At 43.3% G+C, this 8,894-nt stretch overlaps 1 long non-coding RNA gene across 1 annotated transcript; it reads right to left on the reverse strand.

The window, feature by feature from the left end:
- Positions 1 to 1,211: 1,211 nt before the first annotated feature.
- On the reverse strand, positions 1,212 to 8,235 carry LOC103643369 (uncharacterized). The gene is made up of 6 exons (NR_163820.2): positions 6,658 to 8,235; positions 5,912 to 6,553; positions 4,467 to 5,831; positions 4,315 to 4,387; positions 1,690 to 3,254; positions 1,212 to 1,558 (listed from the first exon to the last, which is right to left on the reverse strand). It is a non-coding gene; the product is annotated as an uncharacterized lncRNA (long non-coding RNA).
- Between the last annotated feature and the right edge of the window lie 659 nt (positions 8,236 to 8,894).

Below are 8,894 nucleotides of genomic sequence, written 5' to 3' on the forward strand. Positions count from 1 at the left end.
CTTGTTTATTCATACAAAACTTTACTTCACATTGTCCAATTATTATGATAGATTAATGCATGGCATATGTATTATATGTCACAGTTTTGATTTTCTAGGTGCAACTAATAATTGAGCAAATCAAATACTCGATAATATATATACCTATACCACTATATAATATGCACCAGTTTAAACTTTGCAAAATCCACGTAACTAAATCGCCCAACACTCATAACCTCTACTAAATCCACCAAACAAATTGCGCACAGGCTTAACACACTGTCAAAACCAACGGTTCAGATCATTAAATAACCTCTTCTCCTTTACTCAAATCTAATAGACAATATTATTTGGATCATTCATCATTCCTCTCCCAATACGACCCCTTGACCACCTCCCCTCTCTAGCGCCGCCTCTCTAGCGCCGCCGCCACATAACATCTCTCCTTCTCCCTATTCTAAAATCGTAGCATTAGCACAAGATAAAAGATATATGTTAGTATTAGTAGCTTTATAAACACTAGGCACGCACGCATGCATATCAGCAGATGCATGTCGGCGCGGAGCTAACCACGCCTGAAAGAGTAGGGTACGAGCAATGTGCGGAGGCATCATGCGTCCTAGGGTGACAAACCGGTAAAAAGGAAAAGGGCATCGTCCCTTGTGCAAGAAAAAGGTGATGTTAAAATGATTGGGTCGCGACGCAAGGCAAATGATAAGATCGGATCAAAGCGAGAGCTAGCGTGGGAGGCTGTACAAGTGTGCGAGACTGAATTTCTTAATGGCTCTTGCGTTACGCCGCCTGACAGCGACACGACACCATGATGTGCCAGTTTCTTTTCATCTGCTATGGTATGTGTTTATATATACATATATGTTAACTCGAACACTACACTGACACACGGCATATATATATATATATATGTAAACATTTGTAAAGTTGCGGCTTTTCCACTGCAGCACAGCACGGCTGCTGGATGCAGCGGAAGAGCAAAAATAAAGGAGCCGCCTGGGCCGGTGCAGGCGTGGAGAAAGAAGAGAGCTTCCTCCTCCGATACCGGGAGCGGGCGCTTTGCTGCTTGTCGTGTTCTGTGGTGTCAGCGTCACGCAATGACACAAATAAAGCCGCATGCTGTTGATGAGGCTGAGATTACTTGTGCGTGCGTGCGTGCATGGCAGCATCAGAAAACGCACCGCACCGGCCAGGAATTTTACCAAGAGAAGGCAGATGCGCTCGAGCTAGCCAAACATTAATTTTTACACTTCCGCTAACTACACCCTTCAGACTCTAAGCTCTAACAGCAATCAGTAGCGATTTCGACTCTTCAGACACCAATGTCACGTCATAATATAATTTAAAACAACACATCTTTACACACCTGACCGGAGAGGATAGCGACTATGCATGGTCCACCATCGCATGCAGGTCGCAGCACACCTACTGCGTGCCGGTGAGACACGGTGATCGATGATGGTCCAGCTAAACACGTATGGTCCCGTGTGTTGCTGGAGAGTGGAGACCATCTAAGCATGTATGTATCTTTTTTTTTCCCTTCGTGGCTTTGTCCTCTTCAAGCCTGCAAGTAACTAATCAAGTCTAGTAGAAAGAACCGTCCATGATTGCAAGATGAAATCGCAAATCTAGCATAGCTTGTGGCTTGTGCCGCTGGACCACGCACCATGGTTAGCCACCACAAGCCTCTCGTACCTCCGATACCGAATCACATGCCGAGACGTGACTCCTAAGCTCGCCGAATAATTAGAGCTTGCCCCTGAAGGAACTGATGAATACCTTCCCAGTTCTCTCTCTCTCTCTCTCTCTCTCTCTCTCTCTCTCTCTCTCTCTCTCTCTCTCTCTCTCTCTCTCTCTCTGGCCCTTCATCTTCCCCTTCACCAAAGGGAGAAGTTAATCACAGATTAAGTTGGCGTTATTAGAGGAAAGGAAGCTTCTTTCCCGGAAGAAAACGACAGCACTGCACTGGCTTTGCGCTGTGTGCCTGGGAGGACCATTTCTGCCGCAGCAAACCTCCAAGATTGTTCTTGTCCAAGGTCGGGAGCTGTCATTGGCTCGACATGTTAAGCTTTGCCAACTGTTGGGCCCCTCCATAATCCCTGCCCTTGTGCGGTTGTACAAAGCTACTATATGCTGCACTACAACGACCTTTTGAATCAGCACCTATCCAGCAAGTGAAGCTAGGACCAACTGTTGACAACAATGCTTCAACGCCCCACAATCAAAGTGAGCCAGCCAATTTGGCTGGCCCTGCTGTGTCTGTGTGGGAGTTGTACGCCCGATGATACAGGTCTCCTGATGCCATCAGAACATATGTAGTAGTTGTTTACACTGCAATATCTGGCACCACTAACCAGGATGGCAGTGGTTACAGCACAACCATACCAATCTGACATAGAAATGTTGATGTACATCACCCAGCATTTTCCAGAAAGGTGAGCAAATTGCAGAGCTGACCATTGGCGTGGGAACTAAACAGACACTGACGCACAACTGCACAGGTATATTTGAGCTGGACCAAAGCAATTCACCAAACTCAAACATCGGCTTTAATCTCCAAGTGGTTGCTGTATTTGACACCTCTGAAGTTTCAAACGACTCACAAAATTTGGCCGTAGCCAAATGAGGATATCCTGCCCATGTGACCATCAGATCTGAGCAGTGACCTCCCTTCTGGTTGGGTTAAAACGCCATTCTTCAATGCTATCATGGTTTTACTGCAAAGGTTCCCCATGGTTTCACAAAAGGTACCATCACCTAAAGCACACACTTGAGTGAGACTGTCCTTACAGACCAAACACAAAGCGACCAAAATGTCACAGTGCCAGTCAGAAGTCCAGTTCACCTGAATATGCTGCTTAGTTACTGGTGCACTACTCTGGAAGACAGTCATGCATGCTTAATGATTCAGTGAGCAAACCAAACCCGCAGGGCATTAGAACTCTTCCAGATAATATCCATTTTGTTTGACCCGTCCAGATACTTTAAGCAATAGGTAACAGCCACTGGTATCATGTTCTCCAAGCCCAAAGCACACAAATCCTCCCAGTGCAACTCCAAACTGAGTTCAAATAGGAAACGATAATAGAACGGCAAGTTTTCCAAATACTTGAAACTCAGTTGAGTACAAGGTAGCTTTTGAGGAATCAGTTTGATTCCCCTTTTCAAAAAGCCAAACTCAACAAAAGTATCACATCTCAGGAGAATGGATTCTCTTCCGCTCAGCCATGACGATGACTGCCAATCAGAGCGAGCATGATCTGCAGAAGTCAAATGGGAAAAAAAAGAGGAAATTGTAAAGCTTCCATTTCTTTTGGTTGCTAATATAGGCAGGAAAAGGGTAGGAGATGAAAGTGGAAGTGGCGAATTATGAATTGTTGGCAGTTATTCCCTTGCCAGAGGGGGTCCAGCAAATAGTGAAAGCTATACACAGATACACACTAGCAACATGGAGAGACATGGCTCCCATGTTATCCCGTGCAACCCCTGTTCCCCACTTGTGCCCCTCCCGTTGCACATGGCCTTGTAACCAACCATTCCACCCTTCCTAGAGTTAACATTGCCATGGGACCCCCTTTCCATACAGAACAATTATCACCACCTTCCTTCCTCCGTTCCTTTGTACCCTGTACTTCTGTATTCAAACAGTGCTTTATTTTAAGTTGGTATGGTGCGGCAATATCTCTACTACGGTATAAGAAATTAGCGGTTACATGGATTATTACTGGCACTAACTAGCCTTGTTATGAACAGGATCTCACTACAGATCATGAAAGTGCAAAGAAAAACCATATGTGACAAATAATTGCAATTAGGGAACCTTTAATCAGCATCCTGTACCACGTGTAGGACTTGAGTTCATTAAGTCCAGGGATGATGTTGAAGATAAATATTCCATATTTGTAGAGTCCCCGTTCTTTAGAAAGCAATAGCTTTTATCATTTTTACTTTGATGCCTATCTACACCATCTTTCACTATCAGGCTAGTCATGGATGTGCTCATTTAGCAAGTTATAGATACAAATATATTTGAACTAGAGGGCTGGGTGATTTAATTAGCTATATTCCAGGGTTGGCCTTAAAGCTCAAAGGGGAACTGAACATCACAGTAGGAACTGCATGATGAATCTTGATGCCCTAGAAATATAGCAACCTGATGTTCGCTGATGGGAACATATGAGCATACAGATTCTAGCAACTTTTCAGCCATACGAGTGCGTTGGCCTTTGAGGGGTCTCTTTTACAAGCCATACTTACAGTTGCACAACTTTGGTGGCAATAATTTAAACTTGAAGCTGGATAAAAATTTGTAGAGCTTACATATAACCATTAAAGAAAACCTTTTGACCATTACTGCATAGCCCAGAACGGGAAGATTCTCACCAAGTTGGGCCTACAGGAGTAAAATAGCATAGTTATGATATGAGCCAAAAAAATCTCAAACAGCAGATGCCAGCCTTAAGATTTTTCACCTGAAATAAACATTTGGATTGAAACAAATGAAGTGTAAGCTCTTTTCCTTAGAACGGAATGCAATATCAAATATGAATGAATCATAGTAAACACGTCGTCATATCGAAGAGAATAATTGCATCTGATCATTATTATCTGGATTGACTCTTTACAGGTCATATGCTCCTAAATTTTGTACCACATGCTTGGCATTCAGAAACAGAATTCTGGAAGCAGTGAGCAACATTATATTAGAGTGAATGTACAATTGATTCTAATGAAAATAGTAGTGATGTCTTGAAGAGATCACAAGTAAGCACAGGATCTCTAGTCACTCAACTTGCTGGATAAGAATCAAAGTCCAGAAACTATTATACTTAAGTTTCACATAGTCATCCTCCTTATTTTATGTTATACACAGGTCACATCAAACAATACAGCCCACCCTTTCAATCATAGTCAAAAGGATATATCCTTCAAATAGTTTATCCTTGCTTCACCCGACATAACTTGCATTATGTACCAAAGACTACATAAGCTGCTTTACAAAAGAAGGAAGCAATACATGTCCTATGAGAATTTGGTTACTGGCCTAAATAATGTTGGATGTGATATGGTGCAAGCTGAGTACGCTGACAGAAGGATTGTTCAATATAATAGGATAATAATCCACTCACCTCAATGTCGTTAATCAGCATCTCAGAAAGAGTATTAAATGTTAGGAGTTACTCAGTAGCATTCTTAATTGTATTACACTGATTTGCAAATCTACCAAAAACGTTGAAAACAATGATATATCTCTACATAAACTCTATAGAACTCACATCCCTTTCTGTTACTTCAGATAAATTAGTAGCCTATTTTCCTTGTTCTTTTTTCCTAAGTTAAGCACAAACCTTTTTCTGATAATTATATCGTTTATTGAGATGTACTGAATGAGTTGGAGAGTGAAACCCTAACCCTAACCAGGCTTGGGAGTGTATATATATAGTTGAGTGTTGTAGGCCAAGGCCCATTACAAGGGAGATATACACAGCAACGTAAATAACACTCTAACAGAATGAAAGCTGAAAAACACCAGAACAAGACATGAACCAAAGTGTCAAAAAACAAAACAAAACATAGAATAGATAAATATCATTTACTCAAACCCAAATGCTTGTTAGACTAGAGAGGAATTCCAAAACTAGGTATACTTGAGTACTCCACCACCCATCTAAAGGAGTGAAATAAAACTTAGTTGGACAACTGGGTCTGCACTACAAAATCAATTAAAGTGCTAACTTGGTTTAGTTAGTTTTCCACAACCCTTTTCTGAAGATCCGAGAATCCTTCCAGGTTAACCACCATATATTGGGTGGCATATGCTTGTCCCAGCAGTAAACCTGCATGGAGGATACAAAGAGCTTACATAGCTACTACAAAGTGCACCACGATATTTGGGTCAAATGTTGCTGTATGTTACTTGGGTCAAATGTTGCTGTATGTTACTTGGGTCAAATGGTGCCAAGGGCCTTGCTGCCATCTGGCCGGAGTAGAGTGGTGTGTGTGGTCGCCTTTTCTTTGTGTAACAGATGATCACTATTGTGTCGGTTTTTGTCCATTTTGGACCTTTTCTCCTTAATATAATGATGTGCAGCTCTCCTGCGCGTTCGAGAAAAAAATTATATCTCGATGTTCCATTTAGCATATACTATTTTTAGTCCTTGTCGGTGAGGAGCACGCCTTCTCATGATATGTGTCACTTCTCAGGCCAACACTAGACCTCTCAATGGATCATAATATATGAGCACTGAAGCTGACCAATCTGAAACACACAGCATGGATATCCCATCATGTGCGAGACCCTTTTGTTGCTCTGAATTTTCGGTAATTGATTCTCCTCTTACATAAGCGATTCCCAGACACTTGCATTCATGATGCTCAAAGCTGCCAACAAAATCAAGCAAAATACCAGCATTTGTGTCACAGTATCTGAGATGAGTTAGGGCAATACCAAAATTCGGTTGTGCCTGGCACACTCCATGACAGCTGCAGCTTCTCTTGTAATGCCACTGAAAAAAGAACTGATCACTTGAATTGAACATCATCAGTTCAGGTGACAGTCCTACAATGCATAACCCAAAAATATGATGACCATTAAGCAGTTTCAAACTTGGAATGGTATCCTCCCAGGTGTATACAGATTCTTGCCACAAACTCAGAGCTTACCTTAGCAGAGTAAAGAATAGGCCTCTGGCTTTTAAGTTGCAATATATCAGGCACCAAAGAACGGCATAGTTGTTTGATTGAAACATTTCACAGCATCCATTAAGGTGTCTACTATGACAAACAGTTCACAGTTCTCTGGATGCCTCTGGTATTTGCAGATTTTGCCATGAATATGTTTCACAAGTAGCAATCTCTCTGACCTTGCAGGCCCACAAAAAACACATAACTGGAGCGCTTCCGTTTTGCATTGGAGATGTATAATAACTTGACAGCAATTTAACATTTGCCATGGTGTTGGTTGGAGTAACCACTGTGTTACTGCTCCAAATCTCCACTAGACCAGGTGGTGGCCATGGTTGCTTTGCCAGTCAATTAACAGTCGATGCACAGCCACTCTAGAAATAACCAATAGCAATGATAGCAGCTTAGATTTGCTTTCTATGCAATGACCCTTGAAAGAAGGTGACTGTTGCTGTTGTAGGTCATGGCAAAGCACAGAAACTTCAGTGCATAAAAAGCCATGGACGCTTTGGGGTTAAACTTCCTAATCCATGGCAGAAATTCACTGTATAGTGTGTTGATCACTGACTAACTCGCCCACCTCATTGATGACATGTTGGGAAATGCCATGTGACTCACTAACAGTCACTAAGAGAACATAGGGGCTGACAGGCATTACCTCGGACACCTTGTGTGCATTGCAAGGGATGGTGCCAAGACAGGGCAGAACTGCAGGTAAAGTCAGTACGGTGGATGACTTGCGTACTGGCATTGGAACACACAGGCTGCATCCATGACCCGGCATCAAACACCTAGCGGGCATCACCTGGACAAGCTTGGTAGAGGCATAGGCTTCAGCAAGGTTGACGTGCTGTGACTTGTGAGGGAGCAGAGGCTGAGGGTGCTGTGGATGTTGTCGAGACAGCCTAGTAGAGTCCTAGTGTCGAACACTTGACGTGCATGAGCAAGGTTTTTTTGTGAAAGGAGTGGATGACACCGAGGAGGGCATCGTCAGCTCGCAGCTGGTGGGAATATCGACCTCACGTTCTTGGTTGTTAGAGCCGGCGACGGGTACAGCGGGGATGATGTCCATGCTGGTGGTGGAGATCGCGACCTCGAGCTCGCAGTCGTCGGAGTTGGCGGCGAGGATGCAGGCTCGGCGTCAAACAGTTGGGGTGCATCACCTCGGCGTGCTCGGAGGAGGTAATGAGAACCGCGGAGTTGATGACTTGTGGTGTAGGCGTGTAGCCCAGGGTGGGTAACACGTGGGCGATGGCAAGGAGACCACCTGCCATCGCTGACTCGTTGTTGGAGACCATGGAGGTGCGGCACTCTCGTCCAGAATCCACGGTGTCGGCGATATGTACAGGAGGATGGAGTCGATGAACGATGGCTCAGCACGGCTGCGCCACTCGGCCACTGAGCGCTCAAATCTTCCAACTTCGCTAGGATCTCAGACAACATCTCCATCGTCATGGTGACTTGAACTCCGGAGCGGTGGTGGTGCACTACCTGCACTGCAAGTCTGCAACGCGGCCGGCACCTCTACAGTAACTGCCGGCCGCCGGCTGGGCCCGCACGCAGCAGCTACGACTGGGAAGTTACTATAGAGATCCATCGCCTCTCCGTCCAAGTATATTGGCGTAACACGTACATATATTAGATTTAATCGATAATGTCAAAATCATGTTTGTTGTTTAGTATAGATCTATTCAAATTTGTTAGCAATCGTGTAAATCATTGTTGTTGTCATTTACGTTATATTTCATGAACTAAATAACACTTAAGAAATATACTTCATATTTAATTCTTTATATATTGCTGCATGGATGTGCACATTGCGACTAGAAAAAAGTTACGCCTTAAAGCAAGTTTAATAATAGAGCCAACCGGTGGCTACAAAGATCCTTATAACCAACCATTTGTCTATTCGTACAGTGGTTAGCTCTTTAGTATTAATGTATGACACCATTTATTCCTCTCACAAAGTTTCTTGGTTCTGGTGTGAAAGTCGGTCGTAAGTTTATAGCCTGATTTTCTTCTCTCTCCTCTTCTCTCTTCTCTGTCTCAGCATTTAGCTAGCTTATATTCTCTTAGGCTGGCTCCTATAGGACAAATAAAGAGGCCAGCAACCAAAGATAAAATAAATGGCATATAGGTACTATAGTGCATCCAACAGGAAAGATAAAATGAGCAACTATTTTAGATGAGATGGGAGAAGAAAGCTAAAATGGATG

Source organism: Zea mays, chromosome 1, assembly GCF_902167145.1.
Source record: "Zea mays cultivar B73 chromosome 1, Zm-B73-REFERENCE-NAM-5.0, whole genome shotgun sequence".
In the NCBI taxonomy this organism is placed as follows: Eukaryota; Viridiplantae; Streptophyta; class Magnoliopsida; order Poales; family Poaceae; genus Zea; species Zea mays.